Source organism: Melozone crissalis, unplaced genomic scaffold (assembly GCF_028551555.1).
Source record: "Melozone crissalis strain CALT ecotype California unplaced genomic scaffold, PUWL_Pcris_2 ptg000192l_1, whole genome shotgun sequence".
Lineage (NCBI taxonomy): Eukaryota > Metazoa > Chordata > Aves > Passeriformes > Passerellidae > Melozone > Melozone crissalis.
The window spans coordinates 1,538,506-1,553,346 of record NW_026535957.1 but is presented as its reverse complement, the minus strand read 5'-3'; positions in this window follow the sequence as shown (position 1 = coordinate 1,553,346).

The following is a 14,841-nucleotide window of genomic DNA, read 5'->3' as shown; positions in this document are numbered from 1 at the left end:
TACATCTGATCCATCAGACAAAGTCCTGCAGATCTTCCTTCAAAGATCATCTGAAGCAGTTTGCTCAGGCACGATGAACTCTCATCTTCCTTCAGGGCTTGAAGAGCTGGAAGAGAGAGGAACAGAGCCAAGGTCAGAGGCCAGATTGAGGAAATCCAAGGAAAGCCTCCTGCCAGGGCCATCCCAGCCAGCTGCAGAGGCCCGGCTCTCACTGTAGCCAGGGCAGCAGCCGGGCTGGGGGCAGGGAGGGGCGCCGGGCTCAGGGCTCACCCATGAACCTGACAGCTGCCTCTCGCAGGGTCCTCTGTGGGCTCTCAGCCGCTCGGCTCTCGTCCTGCAGCAGCTGCGGGGAGCACCAGCAGGGAAGGCTTGGCATGGGCTCTGCCCCTTGGACGGGCTCTCCCTGGCCCCAGCACCGGCCGAGCCGGCCCACACAGCCCGGGACAGGGAGCAGCATGGGGGGCACAGGCTGGCGGGCCTGGCTGCGGCGCTGGGCAGTGGCACAGCTGCCGGTCCTCCACATCGTGCACCAGGGGCAGGGCTCGATCTCCCCGGCTGTCCTTACCAGGCTCTCAGCAAACTTAATCCGCCACGCCTTCGTCAGCAGCTCCTCAAGGTCCCTCCTCTTCAGGAAGCGTGCCGCACAAAGCAGGGCTTGGAAAGAGGCCTGGAGAGTGGCAGAGAGCTGCAGGTGGCACCAGAGCCCAGGGCACAGGACCTGTGTCCCTGTGCCATGACCATGGGGAGGCTGGAGCCCGCCAGGTGCCAGGGCAGGAGGTGGCCAAGCCCCCTGCCAGGGATGCGGCACCATCACACAAAACCTCACCTTGGCCACATACAGGTTCTCATCGTGCCAGCGCAAGAATCGAGGGAGCAGGCTCTGCTTCACAAATGTCGTGAGAAGCTCTTCCCCCTCTTCCACTACCAGCTCCATCACCTTGCAAAAGAGCTGAATGGAGAGCAGCTGCACGTGGCTGTTGTCCTGGAAGGAAAGCAAAAGACCTCAGCACCAACTACTCCAGGCCCATTGAGGCAAAGGCCCAGAACTGCACAGAGCACAAAGTTTCCAGGTAGCATCCAGTGCCCTTGGCTGGGGCCACATAGCCTTACGTTCTCAAAGTGTGGCAGGAGGGACTCAGCCAGCTTCAGGGCGGTGACGCTGGGTAGCAGGAGGTCTTTGTCCTGGAGCGTATGTGTGAGCACACAGAGGCTCATCCAGACCACCTCTGCATCTGGGTCAGCCAGCTGCTCCACCAGGTGTGGATAGAGGCAGCATATTCCTCCGGCCTGTGTGCAAGACCAGGCTGTGCTGTGAAGCCGTGAATGGCCGCAGCACCAACAGCTGCTTGGGGCACTGGGGCAGCTGAAGCAGGAGGCAGGAGAGCTGGGAGCAGCTGCCTCTGCTGCCAAAGGCCAGCCAAGCCCAGAGGTCTGCGTTGCCCAGCCCCACACTGCCAGCATGGCTTCAGCCACTGCCCCTTCTCACCAGCGAGGGCTCCTTGCTGAGCACCACAAGGCCTCTGAGCGCCCGGCGCAGCCTGTCCCTGCACTGGCTCAGCAGGTGCCTGGATACCACCAGCAGGGCACTGGGACCGTGTTTGCTCAAGTCCAGACACTCCAGGACCTGAAAGGCACAGGGCAGTGATGGGGGAGCCGGCCGGCAGGAGCCCAGAGCCTCATAGGGCCAGGCCCAGGCAGCAGCAGTGGGTGTGGGCAGCCTCCCAGGCGGCTGCAGCTACGGGAGGCCCAAGAGCTGGGAGGCAGCTCAGCCAGGCAGCGCTGGCCATCAGGCTCACCTCCACAAAGAACGCCAGGGCAGGCAGATGCCAGCGGGGCTGCTTCCCGAGGAGCAGGCTGAGCAGGTGTGAGGCCATGTGGGGACACAAGGGGCTCAAGCCACGGCGCATCTCCCTGGCATGGGAAAAAGGAAACAAGGCCCTGAGCCGGGCGGGCAGACCTCTCCCAGGCGTGGTCTCACAGAGGTCTGATCTTTCTCCAGCACTCTGCAAGGGGACATGGGGCCCTTGGGAGGCGGCTGCTGCTGGGCATCCTCCTCTCCCAGCCTTTCCCAGTCTGCTCGGCCCTCCCTCGCTGACAAGGGCTCTCGCTTACAGCCCCAGGGACTGTGTGGGGCACTCTGGGCAGGGAGCACAAATGCTGACGGTGGCGGCGGGGCGTAGGAGATCTCACCTGGCCAGCAGATCTGCTGCATAGTGCTGGGTGTCGGCACAGAGCAGCTTCTCCCAGACCCGCTTGTTCTCCAGAGCCACCAGCTTCTTGTCAAAGCCCAGGCGGGAGAGCAGAGCCTTCATGGTCTGCACTGCAAACCTGCATGCCGAGCAAAGGCCAGGTCACTCTGGGAGCGCTGGCCCTGGCCACGAGGGCGTGGGAAGGACAGGGCGACTGGCACCTGTGGGGATGGCAGGGAAGGCCGTGTTCTTCCCGGCACGCTCTCCAGAATCTCCCAGTTTCCATGTCCCCTGGCATCTGCTCTGTGGTGGTGAAAATTTGCAAGAGCAGAGCCACAAAGAGTTGGGGAGAATGAAGCAGAATGGCACAGTGCCACTCACACATGGGAGCAATCCTCCACAGCACCAGAGTTGCCTGCAAGAGACAAAGCAGCCTGAGGCAGCGCTCAGTGCCAGGGTGTCTATGAGGCAGGGCCCGAGGGGAGACGCAGGGGGAGCACGCGGCCTGCTGCCCCTGAGCCTGCCCCTAGGCCAGCTTTGAGCCCAGGCAGGGAGCTGCAGGCTAGGGAGAGCAGGGAGAGGTGCTGGAGAGGCAACCAGGAGGGCGAGCAAAGACCAGCTCCAGAAACTCACAGCCAGGGCAAAGACAGCCTTGTCTCCGCAGGAGAAGCTGCCATAGGGCGGCTGCTCCTCCATGGCAGAGAGCAGCGCTGGAAGCACCTCCTGGGCGGCCACTCCAGACGTGCCGATGGCTCTCCACATCAGCGCGGCGGCTCTGTGTGAGCAGAGCTGTGCGTCAGCACCGTGCCCCGTGCGGCTGCGTGGGGCTGGGTGACAGAGCCCCGGTGCCCTGAAGGGCAGAGAGGGAGCGTGGCAGAGGCTCAGGAAACAGAGGGGCCCGAGGCTCCCGCAGCTCTCTGCCTGTCTGGCAGAGCCCACTGGACAGGCTGTACAGGGTGAGGGGCCCTACGGGCCGGTGAGCACTGAGCTCTCGAGGCACTTGTGCTCCGTACCTGTCACACGTTGGGGCACAGCATAGGAGGCTCATCACCACTTGAACAGGGTGTTCCTCTGTCAGGTTCAGAATCTCCATTTGCAGCCTGGCATCCACGGTGACACAGGACACCAGTCTCCGGAGAATATCCCTGACCATGGCTTGCACCTGGAGGACGCGGTGTGGGGAAGACTTGGAGTGCTGTCCAAGGGAGCAACTTGCCCAGCTTCCCCGAAGAAGTGCTTGCCTTCCCACCCCACTGTAATGGCCTCAAAGGCTGAGGGGGTCCAGCGGATGTAGCTTGAGGAGCCACATGATCCTGGGAGGCCTTCAGCCCTGGCCCCAGTTTGCTTAGCTGTGGAGAGCTTTTTTCAGACATGGCTTATAGAAAAAGGCCATGATCACATACAGCTGGTTAAAAAGTAAAAGGCAGCTGTAACCAGCAAGTTCTCAGGCTTTTCCTTAAAAACAATAAATACCTTGTCCTTGGCTAAGTTATGAGAAAAACATGGTGGAAAACATGGAGTCCTTGAAGGGTGCTCAATAACAAGTCAACAGCAGGATCAGAAAAACAAGTATTAGCCTCAACAAGAAACCACAGGTATTGACAACAAAGGAGGGGTTGGTGTGTAATCTGTAAGCAGTGATGAGCTCGGGTTTTGCAATATGTATGAACTTAATTAACACTACTATAAAAGTGTGTAAGCTGGATCAATAAATCTGAGATCGATGCTCATCAATCGGATGTGTGCTCGTTCTCCCTTCACTTTCGTCACTTACCTGCTGTGGAGAAGCTGCACGCTTCTGGAAAACCTCCAGAGTGGGTGCAGGAGCCACGGTCAGTGTGGGCTTGGCCTGAGTGTCTGGCATGCCCTGAGCCTGGGTGTGGGTGATGGCCATGCCCTCAGTCAGGGCCATGCCAGCCTCCGCCCTGCCCTGGGCCGTGTCCTGCTCAGAGGCTGCTGCGAGCTCCGAGGACGCTGAGATGGCAGCAGCCTCTGCCCGCAGCTGGCCAGGCCTGGAGTCGGGCTGGGCTGTGCCCTTGGTGCCGGTGCCACGGGTCTTTGTGCGGCCCAGGTGCAGAAACCTCCGCAGTGTCTGCAGCAGAAGGAGGGAGGGAGGGGAGGGACGTTCCATGGCCTGCTCCAAGCGCAGGGATCAGCCAAGCAGCGCCAGTAGGCCCGGCCCAGGTGGGGATGGCCGCAGGTACCTGCGCTGTTCTGTGGAAGCGGCCACGGGTGGGCTCCTGCTCTTGAGTTGGGTCCCTGGCTGCATCTGTTAAAGAGCAAGCGCAGCCAGAGGTGAGGGGCTGCGGGAGAGGCTGGAGAACACAGCCCAGCCCTGCGCTCCCCAGGCAGGGACAGCCCCACGGGAGCCCAGGGGATGGAGCACGGCAATTCAGGGGCGCAGCCCCGGTCTCTCTCCCATCCCGTCCATGGGCATGTCCACAGGGATGGGATGGGATGGGATGGGATGGGATGGGATGGGGTGGGGCAGGGCCAGGCCAGCTGCAGGCACCGGCCCAGCAGCCCAGCTCCACCACTCACCGTCCTGCAGCATCTGCAACTTCTCTGGCTTTGCAGGCTTCTGCACTGGGGCAGCTGCAGGGCCTTTGCTTTTCTTGCCCCAAAGCCCCTTGAACAGACTGAGCAGTCCGCCCGCCATCCTGCTGTCTAACCTTTCAAATGCCTTGGCAAAGGCCTGCGTCAGCAAGGGCTGCAGTCTTGCCTTGAAGGCACCTGCAACAGAGGAGCCTCAGAAAGGCGAGAGCACAGCAAGTCCTGCACTCGAGGGCTCCTGCCACAATGACAGGACACTCCTGGCAAACAATGGAGGTCAGCAAGTCCCACGGCCTGGCCACGAGGGCACCAGCTGCAGGGATGGGAGATGCCTCGGAAAAGCTCCGAGTCACCAAATGCCAAGGTCTGGCCGTGAGGCCAGCCACAGGAGGAATGCCTTGGAAAAGCTCCAGGTCAGCAGCCAACGAGCTGACTGTGCAGGGTCGCCTCACAGCACCGCTCTGTCACCTCCTGTCCCGTTGCGTGCACTGAGCACTGTGGCGTGGCTGTGTGGCTGCCAGCCCCTATGTCAGCGCGTGTCACAAAGGGCTGCCAAGACACGGTGTCCCTTTCGGTTCCACAGGGAACCTGCTGCACCGTGTCACAAAGGGACATGCTGCCACGTGCCCCGGGGCCAACCACTCCCCAGCCAAGGTGCCCCCGCTTGGAAGGAATCCATTGCCCCAAATGTCTAACACAGCCCTGGACACACCAAGAGCTGCCAAGTGCTCGGGGAAGGACTCTCCACGGGGCCCGCACAGCCCAGCTCGCTGCTGGCCCTGAAGCAGAGCAGCTTCCAGCAAGCAAGAGGCAAATGCATCTTGCCAAGAGTTAAAACACAGCAGATAGGGAAGATGGCATGAATGTGCATAAAGGCCTTTGAATTCACAGGTCTCTGAGAGGCATTTGGGGCTCTTGGCTGGACAGAGATTATCCCCCTCTGTCCTGTGCTCAAAGGCGGCGGACACACCCTGCCGCTGGTGCTTGCCTTGGTCTCTGCAGGCCCAGGCAGATTGCCAAAGCTGCTCTTCACAGCCTTCTCCCTTGCCATGCCCCTCTGCCAAGTGCAAGGGGCCTCAAGGATGGAAAGGAGCGCAAGGAGCCAAAGGGAGACAGCTGCACCTAGCTCACTAGAGGCTCCTGGGGAAGCACTTTGCTTGAGAAGCAAGCCCCTCTCTTCCAAAGGCATTTCCCCAAATGTGTCCATTTCCCAGGGAACACCAACACACACTTAAGAAACCCTGGCAAGGCTCAATTACTTCTGCACCTTGTAGCACAGGCACTCCAGCTCGAGCTCATCTTCCTTCTCCCGAGCCTGTTTCCTCGTGTCCATTGTGGCACGCAGCCCCAGACCCCCTATAAACAAGAGCTGCCCGCTGCCCCTTCAAGTGCCCGAGCTCCTGCCTGCGCTCACGACAGCAAAACCAGGCTGTTCCCAGGCAAGGAGCAGAGCCCTGTTCCCGCAGGAAGCTCTCGTGACCCCCTTCCCCACAGTGCAAGCGGCACTTCTGCCTGCCTGCCTGCCCAGAACGCTCTTGGCACAGCAGAGCACAAGCTGGCTGGCTCTGGCCTCCGCACAACCCAAACACAGGCACGGGAAGACACAGCTGCGGCTGTTTTGCAGCCATGCCCCAGAGGGATGGGATTGGGCCCCTGCCTCTGGTCTCACTGCCCTCTTCCTGTCCCTGTCTAGGGATGGAGCATTGCTGTGCTTTCAGGAAGCTCTTTGTGGAAACTTCTGCCATTGCAAGCTCCTTTGCCCTCTGTGGATGCCTGCACTGGAATTCCTCATGGCTGGGTTCAGAGCACACTCAAGCTGGCTCTTCTACAACTCAGAGTCCTTGTCCCCTTCAGCGTGCTCAGCATGCCCTTTAAGTCCACGCCGCTGTGCAACTGGAGCAGCGGGACAGGGAACTTTGCAGCCTGAGCTGCCCTTGTTCCTCTCTGTCCGTGCCCGGAACACAGCAGGCAGGAGAAGGGCAGCAGGGCCCCGCGTGTCTCCGGGCTCAGGTTTTGTGTCACTTCAGCTCCACGGATATGCGGTTCAAGTGAAAAACCCAAACTGTTTATTAAGGGAAAGCGAAGGTAAGGGGTGAGCTGGGAGGCAGAAAAGGGGATGGGCAGGGCCTGAGGTCTGCAGGGAGGGAGGTGCCAACAGGGAGAGAGATGGCAGGAGCTGCTGGGGCTTCACACAGGCTCAGCTCTGAGCAGCCATGCTGTGCCTGGAGCTCCAGCTGCTCCATCCTGTTCTGCAGGTGCTCCCATCTTCAATGGGCACTTGAAATCGCTGATGGACACTGGTACATCTGATCCATCAGACAAAGTCCTGCAGATCTTCCTTCAAAGATCATCTGAAGCAGTTTGCTCAGGCACGATGAACTCTCATCTTCCTTCAGGGCTTGAAGAGCTGGAAGAGAGAGGAACAGAGCCAAGGTCAGAGGCCAGATTGAGGAAATCCAAGGAAAGCCTCCTGCCAGGGCCATCCCAGCCAGCTGCAGAGGCCCGGCTCTCACTGTAGCCAGGGCAGCAGCCGGGCTGGGGGCAGGGAGGGGCGCCGGGCTCAGGGCTCACCCATGAACCTGACAGCTGCCTCTCGCAGGGTCCTCTGTGGGCTCTCAGCCGCTCGGCTCTCGTCCTGCAGCAGCTGCGGGGAGCACCAGCAGGGAAGGCTTGGCATGGGCTCTGCCCCTTGGCCGGGCTCTCCCTGGCCCCAGCACCGGCCGAGCCGGCCCACACAGCCCGGGACAGGGAGCAGCATGGGGGGCACAGGCTGGCGGGCCTGGCTGCGGCGCTGGGCAGTGGCACAGCTGCCGGTCCTCCACATCGTGCACCAGGGGCAGGGCTCGATCTCCCCGGCTGTCCTTACCAGGCTCTCAGCAAACTTAATCCGCCACGCCTTCGTCAGCAGCTCCTCAAGGTCCCTCCTCTTCAGGAAGCGTGCCGCACAAAGCAGGGCTTGGAAAGAGGCCTGGAGAGTGGCAGAGAGCTGCAGGTGGCACCAGAGCCCAGGGCACAGGACCTGTGTCCCTGTGCCATGACCATGGGGAGGCTGGAGCCCGCCAGGTGCCAGGGCAGGAGGTGGCCAAGCCCCCTGCCAGGGATGCGGCACCATCACACAAAACCTCACCTTGGCCACATACAGGTTCTCATCGTGCCAGCGCAAGAATAGAGGGAGCAGGCTCTGCTTCACAAATGTCGTGAGAAGCTCTTCCCCCTCTTCCACTACCAGCTCCATCACCTTGCAAAAGAGCTGAATGGAGAGCAGCTGCACGTGGCTGTTGTCCTGGAAGGAAAGCAAAAGACCTCAGCACCAACTACTCCAGGCCCATTGAGGCAAAGGCCCAGAACTGCACAGAGCACAAAGTTTCCAGGTAGCATCCAGTGCCCTTGGCTGGGGCCACATAGCCTTACGTTCTCAAAGTGTGGCAGGAGGGACTCAGCCAGCTTCAGGGCGGTGACGCTGGGTAGCAGGAGGTCTTTGTCCTGGAGCGTATGTGTGAGCACACAGAGGCTCATCCAGACCACCTCTGCATCTGGGTCAGCCAGCTGCTCCACCAGGTGTGGATAGAGGCAGCATATTCCTCCGGCCTGTGTGCAAGACCAGGCTGTGCTGTGAAGCCGTGAATGGCCGCAGCACCAACAGCTGCTTGGGGCACTGGGGCAGCTGAAGCAGGAGGCAGGAGAGCTGGGAGCAGCTGCCTCTGCTGCCAAAGGCCAGCCAAGCCCAGAGGTCTGCGTTGCCCAGCCCCACACTGCCAGCATGGCTTCAGCCACTGCCCCTTCTCACCAGCGAGGGCTCCTTGCTGAGCACCACAAGGCCTCTGAGCGCCCGGCGCAGCCTGTCCCTGCACTGGCTCAGCAGGTGCCTGGATACCACCAGCAGGGCACTGGGACCGTGTTTGCTCAAGTCCAGACACTCCAGGACCTGAAAGGCACAGGGCAGTGATGGGGGAGCCGGCCGGCAGGAGCCCAGAGCCTCATAGGGCCAGGCCCAGGCAGCAGCAGTGGGTGTGGGCAGCCTCCCAGGCGGCTGCAGCTACGGGAGGCCCAAGAGCTGGGAGGCAGCTCAGCCAGGCAGCGCTGGCCATCAGGCTTACCTCCACAAAGAACGCCAGGGCAGGCAGATGCCAGCGGGGCTGCTTCCCGAGGAGCAGGCTGAGCAGGTGTGAGGCCATGTGGGGACACAAGGGGCTCAAGCCACGGCGCATCTCCCTGGCATGGGAAAAAGGAAACAAGGCCCTGAGCCGGGCGGGCAGACCTCTCCCAGGCGTGGTCTCACAGAGGTCTGATCTTTCTCCAGCACTCTGCAAGGGGACATGGGGCCCTTGGGAGGCGGCTGCTGCTGGGCATCCTCCTCTCCCAGCCTTTCCCAGTCTGCTCGGCCCTCCCTCGCTGACAAGGGCTCTCGCTTACAGCCCCAGGGACTGTGTGGGGCACTCTGGGCAGGGAGCACAAATGCTGACGGTGGCGGTGGGGCGTAGGAGATCTCACCTGGCCAGCAGATCTGCTGCATAGTGCTGGGTGTCGGCACAGAGCAGCTTCTCCCAGACCCGCTTGTTCTCCAGAGCCACCAGCTTCTTGTCAAAGCCCAGGCGGGAGAGCAGAGCCTTCATGGTCTGCACTGCAAACCTGCATGCCGAGCAAAGGCCAGGTCACTCTGGGAGCGCTGGCCCTGGCCACGAGGGCGTGGGAAGGACAGGGCGACTGGCACCTGTGGGGATGGCAGGGAAGGCCGTGTTCTTCCCGGCACGCTCTCCAGAATCTCCCAGTTTCCATGTCCCCTGGCATCTGCTCTGTGGTGGTGAAAATTTGCAAGAGCAGAGCCACAAACAGTTGGGGAGAATGAAGCAGAATGGCACAGTGCCACTCACACATGGGAGCAATCCTCCACAGCACCAGAGTTGCCTGCAAGAGACAAAGCAGCCTGAGGCAGCGCTCAGTGCCAGGGTGTCTATGAGGCAGGGCCCGAGGGGAGACGCAGGGGGAGCACGCGGCCTGCTGCCCCTGAGCCTGCCCCTAGGCCAGCTTTGAGCCCAGGCAGGGAGCTGCAGGCTAGGGAGAGCAGGGAGAGGTGCTGGAGAGGCAACCAGGAGGGCGAGCAAAGACCAGCTGCAGAAACTCACAGCCAGGGCAAAGACAGCCTTGTCTCCGCAGGAGAAGCTGCCATAGGGCGGCTGCTCCTCCATGGCAGAGAGCAGCGCTGGAAGCACCTCCTGGGCGGCCACTCCAGACGTGCCGATGGCTCTCCACATCAGCGCGGCGGCTCTGTGTGAGCAGAGCTGTGCGTCAGCACCGTGCCCCGTGCGGCTGCGTGGGGCTGGGTGACAGAGCCCCGGTGCCCTGAAGGGCAGAGAGGGAGCATGGCAGAGGCTCAGGAAACAGAGGGGCCCGAGGCTCCCGCAGCTCCCTGCCTGTCTGGCAGAGCCCACTGGACAGGCTGTACAGGGTGAGGGGCCCTACGGGCCGGTGAGCACTGAGCTCTCGAGGCACTTGTGCTCCGTACCTGTCACACGTTGGGGCACAGCATAGGAGGCTCATCACCACTTGAACAGGGTGTTCCTCTGTCAGGTTCAGAATCTCCATTTGCAGCCTGGCATCCACGGTGACACAGGACGCCAGTCTCCGGAGAATATCCCTGACCATGGCTTGCACCTGGAGGACGCGGCGTGGGGAAGACTTGGAGTGCTGTCCAAGGGAGCAACTTGCCCAGCTTCCCCGAAGAAGTGCTTGCCTTCCCACCCCACTGTAATGGCCTCAAAGGCTGAGGGGGTCCAGCGGATGTAGCTTGAGGAGCCACATGATCCTGGGAGGCCTTCAGCCCTGGCCCCAGTTTGCTTAGCTGTGGAGAGCTTTTTTCAGACATGGCTTATAGAAAAAGGCCATGATCACATACAGCTTGTTAAAAAGTAAAAGGCAGCTGTAACCAGCAAGTTCTCAGGCTTTTCCTTAAAAACAATAAATACCTTGTCCTTGGCTAAGTTATGAGAAAAACATGGTGGAAAACATGGAGTCCTTGAAGGGTGCTCAATAACAAGTCAACAGCAGGATCAGAAAAACAAGTATTAGCCTCAACAAGAAACCACAGGTATTGACAACAAAGGAGGGGTTGGTGTGTAATCTGTAAGCAGTGATGAGCTCGGGTTTTGCAATATGTATGAACTTAATTAACACTACTATAAAAGTGTGTAAGCTGGATCAATAAATCTGAGATCGATGCTCATCAATCGGATGTGTGCTCGTTCTCCCTTCACTTTCGTCACTTACCTGCTGTGGAGAAGCTGCACGCTTCTGGAAAACCTCCAGAGTGGGTGCAGGAGCCATGGTCAGTTTGGGCTTGGCCTGAGTGTCTGGCATGCCCTGAGCCTGGGTGTGGGTGATGGCCATGCCCTCAGTCAGGGCCATGCCAGCCTCCGCCCTGCCCTGGGCCGTGTCCTGCTCAGAGGCTGCTGCGAGCTCCGAGGACGCTGAGATGGCAGCAGCCTCTGCCCGCAGCTGGCCAGGCCTGGAGTCGGGCTGGGCCGTGCCCTTAGTGCCGGTGCCACGGGTCTTTGTGCGGCCCAGGTGCAGAAACCTCCGCAGTGTCTGCAGCAGAAGGAGGGAGGGAGGGGAGGGACGTTCCATGGCCTGCTCCAAGCACAGGGATCAGCCAAGCAGCGCCAGTAGGCCCGGCCCAGGTGGGGATGGCCGCAGGTACCTGCGCTGTTCTGTGGAAGCGGCCACGGGTGGGCTCCTGCTCTTGAGTTGGGTCCCTGGCTGCATCTGTTAAAGAGCAAGCGCAGCCAGAGGTGAGGGGCTGCGGGAGAGGCTGGAGAACACAGCCCAGCCCTGCGCTTCCCAGGCAGGGACAGCCCCACGGGAGCCCAGGGGATGGAGCACGGCAATTCAGGGGCGCAGCCCCGGTCTCTCTCCCATCCCATCCATGGGCATGTCCACAGGGATGGGATGGGATGGGATGGGATGGGATGGGATGGGATGGGATGGGGTTGGGCAGGGCCAGGCCAGCTGCAGGCACCGGCCCAGCAGCCCAGCTCCACCACTCACCGTCCTGCAGCATCTGCAACTTCTCTGGCTCTGCAGGCTTCTGCACTGGGGACCCTGCAGGGCCTTTGCTTTTCTTGCCCCAAAGCCCCTTGAACAGACTGAGCAGTCCGCCCGCCATCCTGCTGTCTAACCTTTCAAATGCCTTGGCAAAGGCCTGCGTCAGCAAGGGCTGCAGTCTTGCCTTGAAGGCACCTGCAACAGAGGAGCCTCAGAAAGGCGAGAGCACAGCAAGTCCTGCACTCGAGGGCTCCTGCCACAATGACAGGACACTCCTGGCAAACAATGGAGGTCAGCAAGTCCCACGGCCTGGCCACGAGGGCACCAGCTGCAGGGATGGGAGATGCCTCGGAAAAGCTCCGAGTCACCAAATGCCGAGGTCTGGCCGTGAGGCCAGCCACAGGAGGAATGCCTTGGAAAAGCTCCAGGTCAGCAGCCAACGAGCTGACTGTGCAGGGTCGCCTCACAGCACCGCTCTGTCACCTCCTCTCCCGTTGCATGCACTGAGCACTGTGGCGTGGCTGTGTGGCTGCCAGCCCCTATGTCAGCGCGTGTCACAAAGGGCTGCCAAGACACGGTGTCCCTTTCGGTTCCACAGGGAACCTGCTGCACCGTGTCACAAAGGGACATGCTGCCACGTGCCCCGGGGCCAACCACTCCCCAGCCAAGGTGCCCCCGCTTGGAAGGAATCCATTGCCCCAAATGTCTAACACAGCCCTGGACACACCAAGAGCTGCCAAGTGCTCGGGGAAGGACTCTCCACGGGGCCCGCACAGCCCAGCTCGCTGCTGGCCCTGAAGCAGAGCAGCTTCCAGCAAGCAAGAGGCAAATGCATCTTGCCAAGAGTTAAAACACAGCAGATAGGGAAGATGGCATGAATGTGCATAAAGGCCTTTGAATTCACAGGTCTCTGAGAGGCATTTGGGGCTCTTGGCTGGACAGAGATTATCCCCCTCTGTCCTGTGCTCAAAGGCGGCGGACACACCCTGCCGCTGGTGCTTGCCTTGGTCTCTGCAGGCCCAGGCAGATTGCCAAAGCTGCTCTTCACAGCCTTCTCCCTTGCCATGCCCCTCTGCCAAGTGCAAGGGGCCTCAAGGATGGAAAGGAGCGCAAGGAGCCAAAGGGAGACAGCTGCACCTAGCTCACTAGAGGCTCCTGGGGAAGCACTTTGCTTGAGAAGCAAGCCCCTCTCTTCCAAAGGCATTTCCCCAAATGTGTCCATTTCCCAGGGAACACCAACACACACTTAAGAGACCCTGGCAAGGCTCAATTACTTCTGCACCTTGTAGCACAGGCACTCCAGCTCGAGCTCATCTTCCTTCTCCCGAGCCTGTTTCCTCGTGTCCATTGTGGCACGCAGCCCCAGACCCCCTATAAACAAGAGCTGCCCGCTGCCCCTTCAAGTGCCCGAGCTCCTGCCTGCGCTCACGACAGCAAAACCAGGCTGTTCCCAGGCAAGGAGCAGAGCCCTGTTCCCGCAGGAAGCTCTCGTGACCCCCTTCCCCACAGTGCAAGCGGCACTTCTGCCTGCCTGCCTGCCCAGAACGCTCTTGGCACAGCAGAGCACAAGCTGGCTGGCTCTGGGCTCAGCACAGCCCAAACACAGGCACGGGAAGACACAGCTGCGGCTGTTTTGCAGCCATGCCCCAGAGGGATGGGATTGGGCCCCTGCCTCTGGTCTCACTGCCCTCTTCCTGTCCCTGTCTAGGGATGGAGCATTGCTGTGCTTTCAGGAAGCTCTTTGTGGAAACTTCTGCCATTGCAAGCTCCTTTGCCCTCCGTGGATGCCTGCACTGGAATTCCTCATGGCTGGGTTCAGAGCACACTCAAGCTGGCTCTTCTACAACTCAGAGTCCTTGTCCCCTTCAGCGTGCTCAGCATGCCCTTTAAGTCCACGCCGCTGTGCAACTGGAGCAGCGGGACAGGGAACTTTGCAGCCTGAGCTGCCCTTGTTCCTCTCTGTCCGTGCCCGGAACACAGCAGGCAGGAGAAGGGCAGCAGGGCCCTGCGTGTCTCCGGGCTCAGGTTTTGTGTCACTTCAGCTCCACGGATATGCGGTTCAAGTGAAAAACCCAAACTGTTTATTAAGGGAAAGCGAAGGTAAGGGGTGAGCTGGGAGGCAGAAAAGGGGATGGGCAGGGCCTGAGGTCTGCAGGGAGGGAGGTGCCAACAGGGAGAGAGATGGCAGGAGCTGCTGGGGCTTCACACAGGCTCAGCTCTGAGCAGCCATGCTGTGCCTGGAGCTCCAGCTGCTCCATCCTGTTCTGCAGGTGCTCCCATCTTCAATGGGCACTTGAAATCGCTGATGGACACTGGTACATCTGATCCATCAGACAAAGTCCTGCAGATCTTCCTTCAAAGATCATCTGAAGCAGTTTGCTCAGGCACGATGAACTCTCATCTTCCTTCAGGGCTTGAAGAGCTGGAAGAGAGAGGAACAGAGCCAAGGTCAGAGGCCAGATTGAGGAAATCCAAGGAAAGCCTCCTGCCAGGGCCATCCCAGCCAGCTGCAGAGGCCCGGCTCTCACTGTAGCCAGGGCAGCAGCCGGGCTGGGGGCAGGGAGGGGCGCCGGGCTCAGGGCTCACCCATGAACCTGACAGCTGCCTCTCGCAGGGTCCTCTGTGGGCTCTCAGCCGCTCGGCTCTCGTCCTGCAGCAGCTGCGGGGAGCACCAGCAGGGAAGGCTTGGCATGGGCTCTGCCCCTTGGCCGGGCTCTCCCTGGCCCCAGCACCGGCCGAGCCGGCCCACACAGCCCGGGACAGGGAGCAGCATGGGGGGCACAGGCTGGCGGGCCTGGCTGCGGCGCTGGGCAGTGGCACAGCTGCCGGTCCTCCACATCGTGCACCAGGGGCAGGGCTCGATCTCCCCGGCTGTCCTTACCAGGCTCTCAGCAAACTTAATCCGCCACGCCTTCGTCAGCAGCTCCTCAAGGTCCCTCCTCTTCAGGAAGCGTGCCGCACAAAGCAGGGCTTGGAAAGAGGCCTGGAGAGTGGCAGAGAGCTGCAGGTGGCACCAGAGCCCAGGGCACAGGACCTGTGTCCCTGTGCCATGACCATGGGG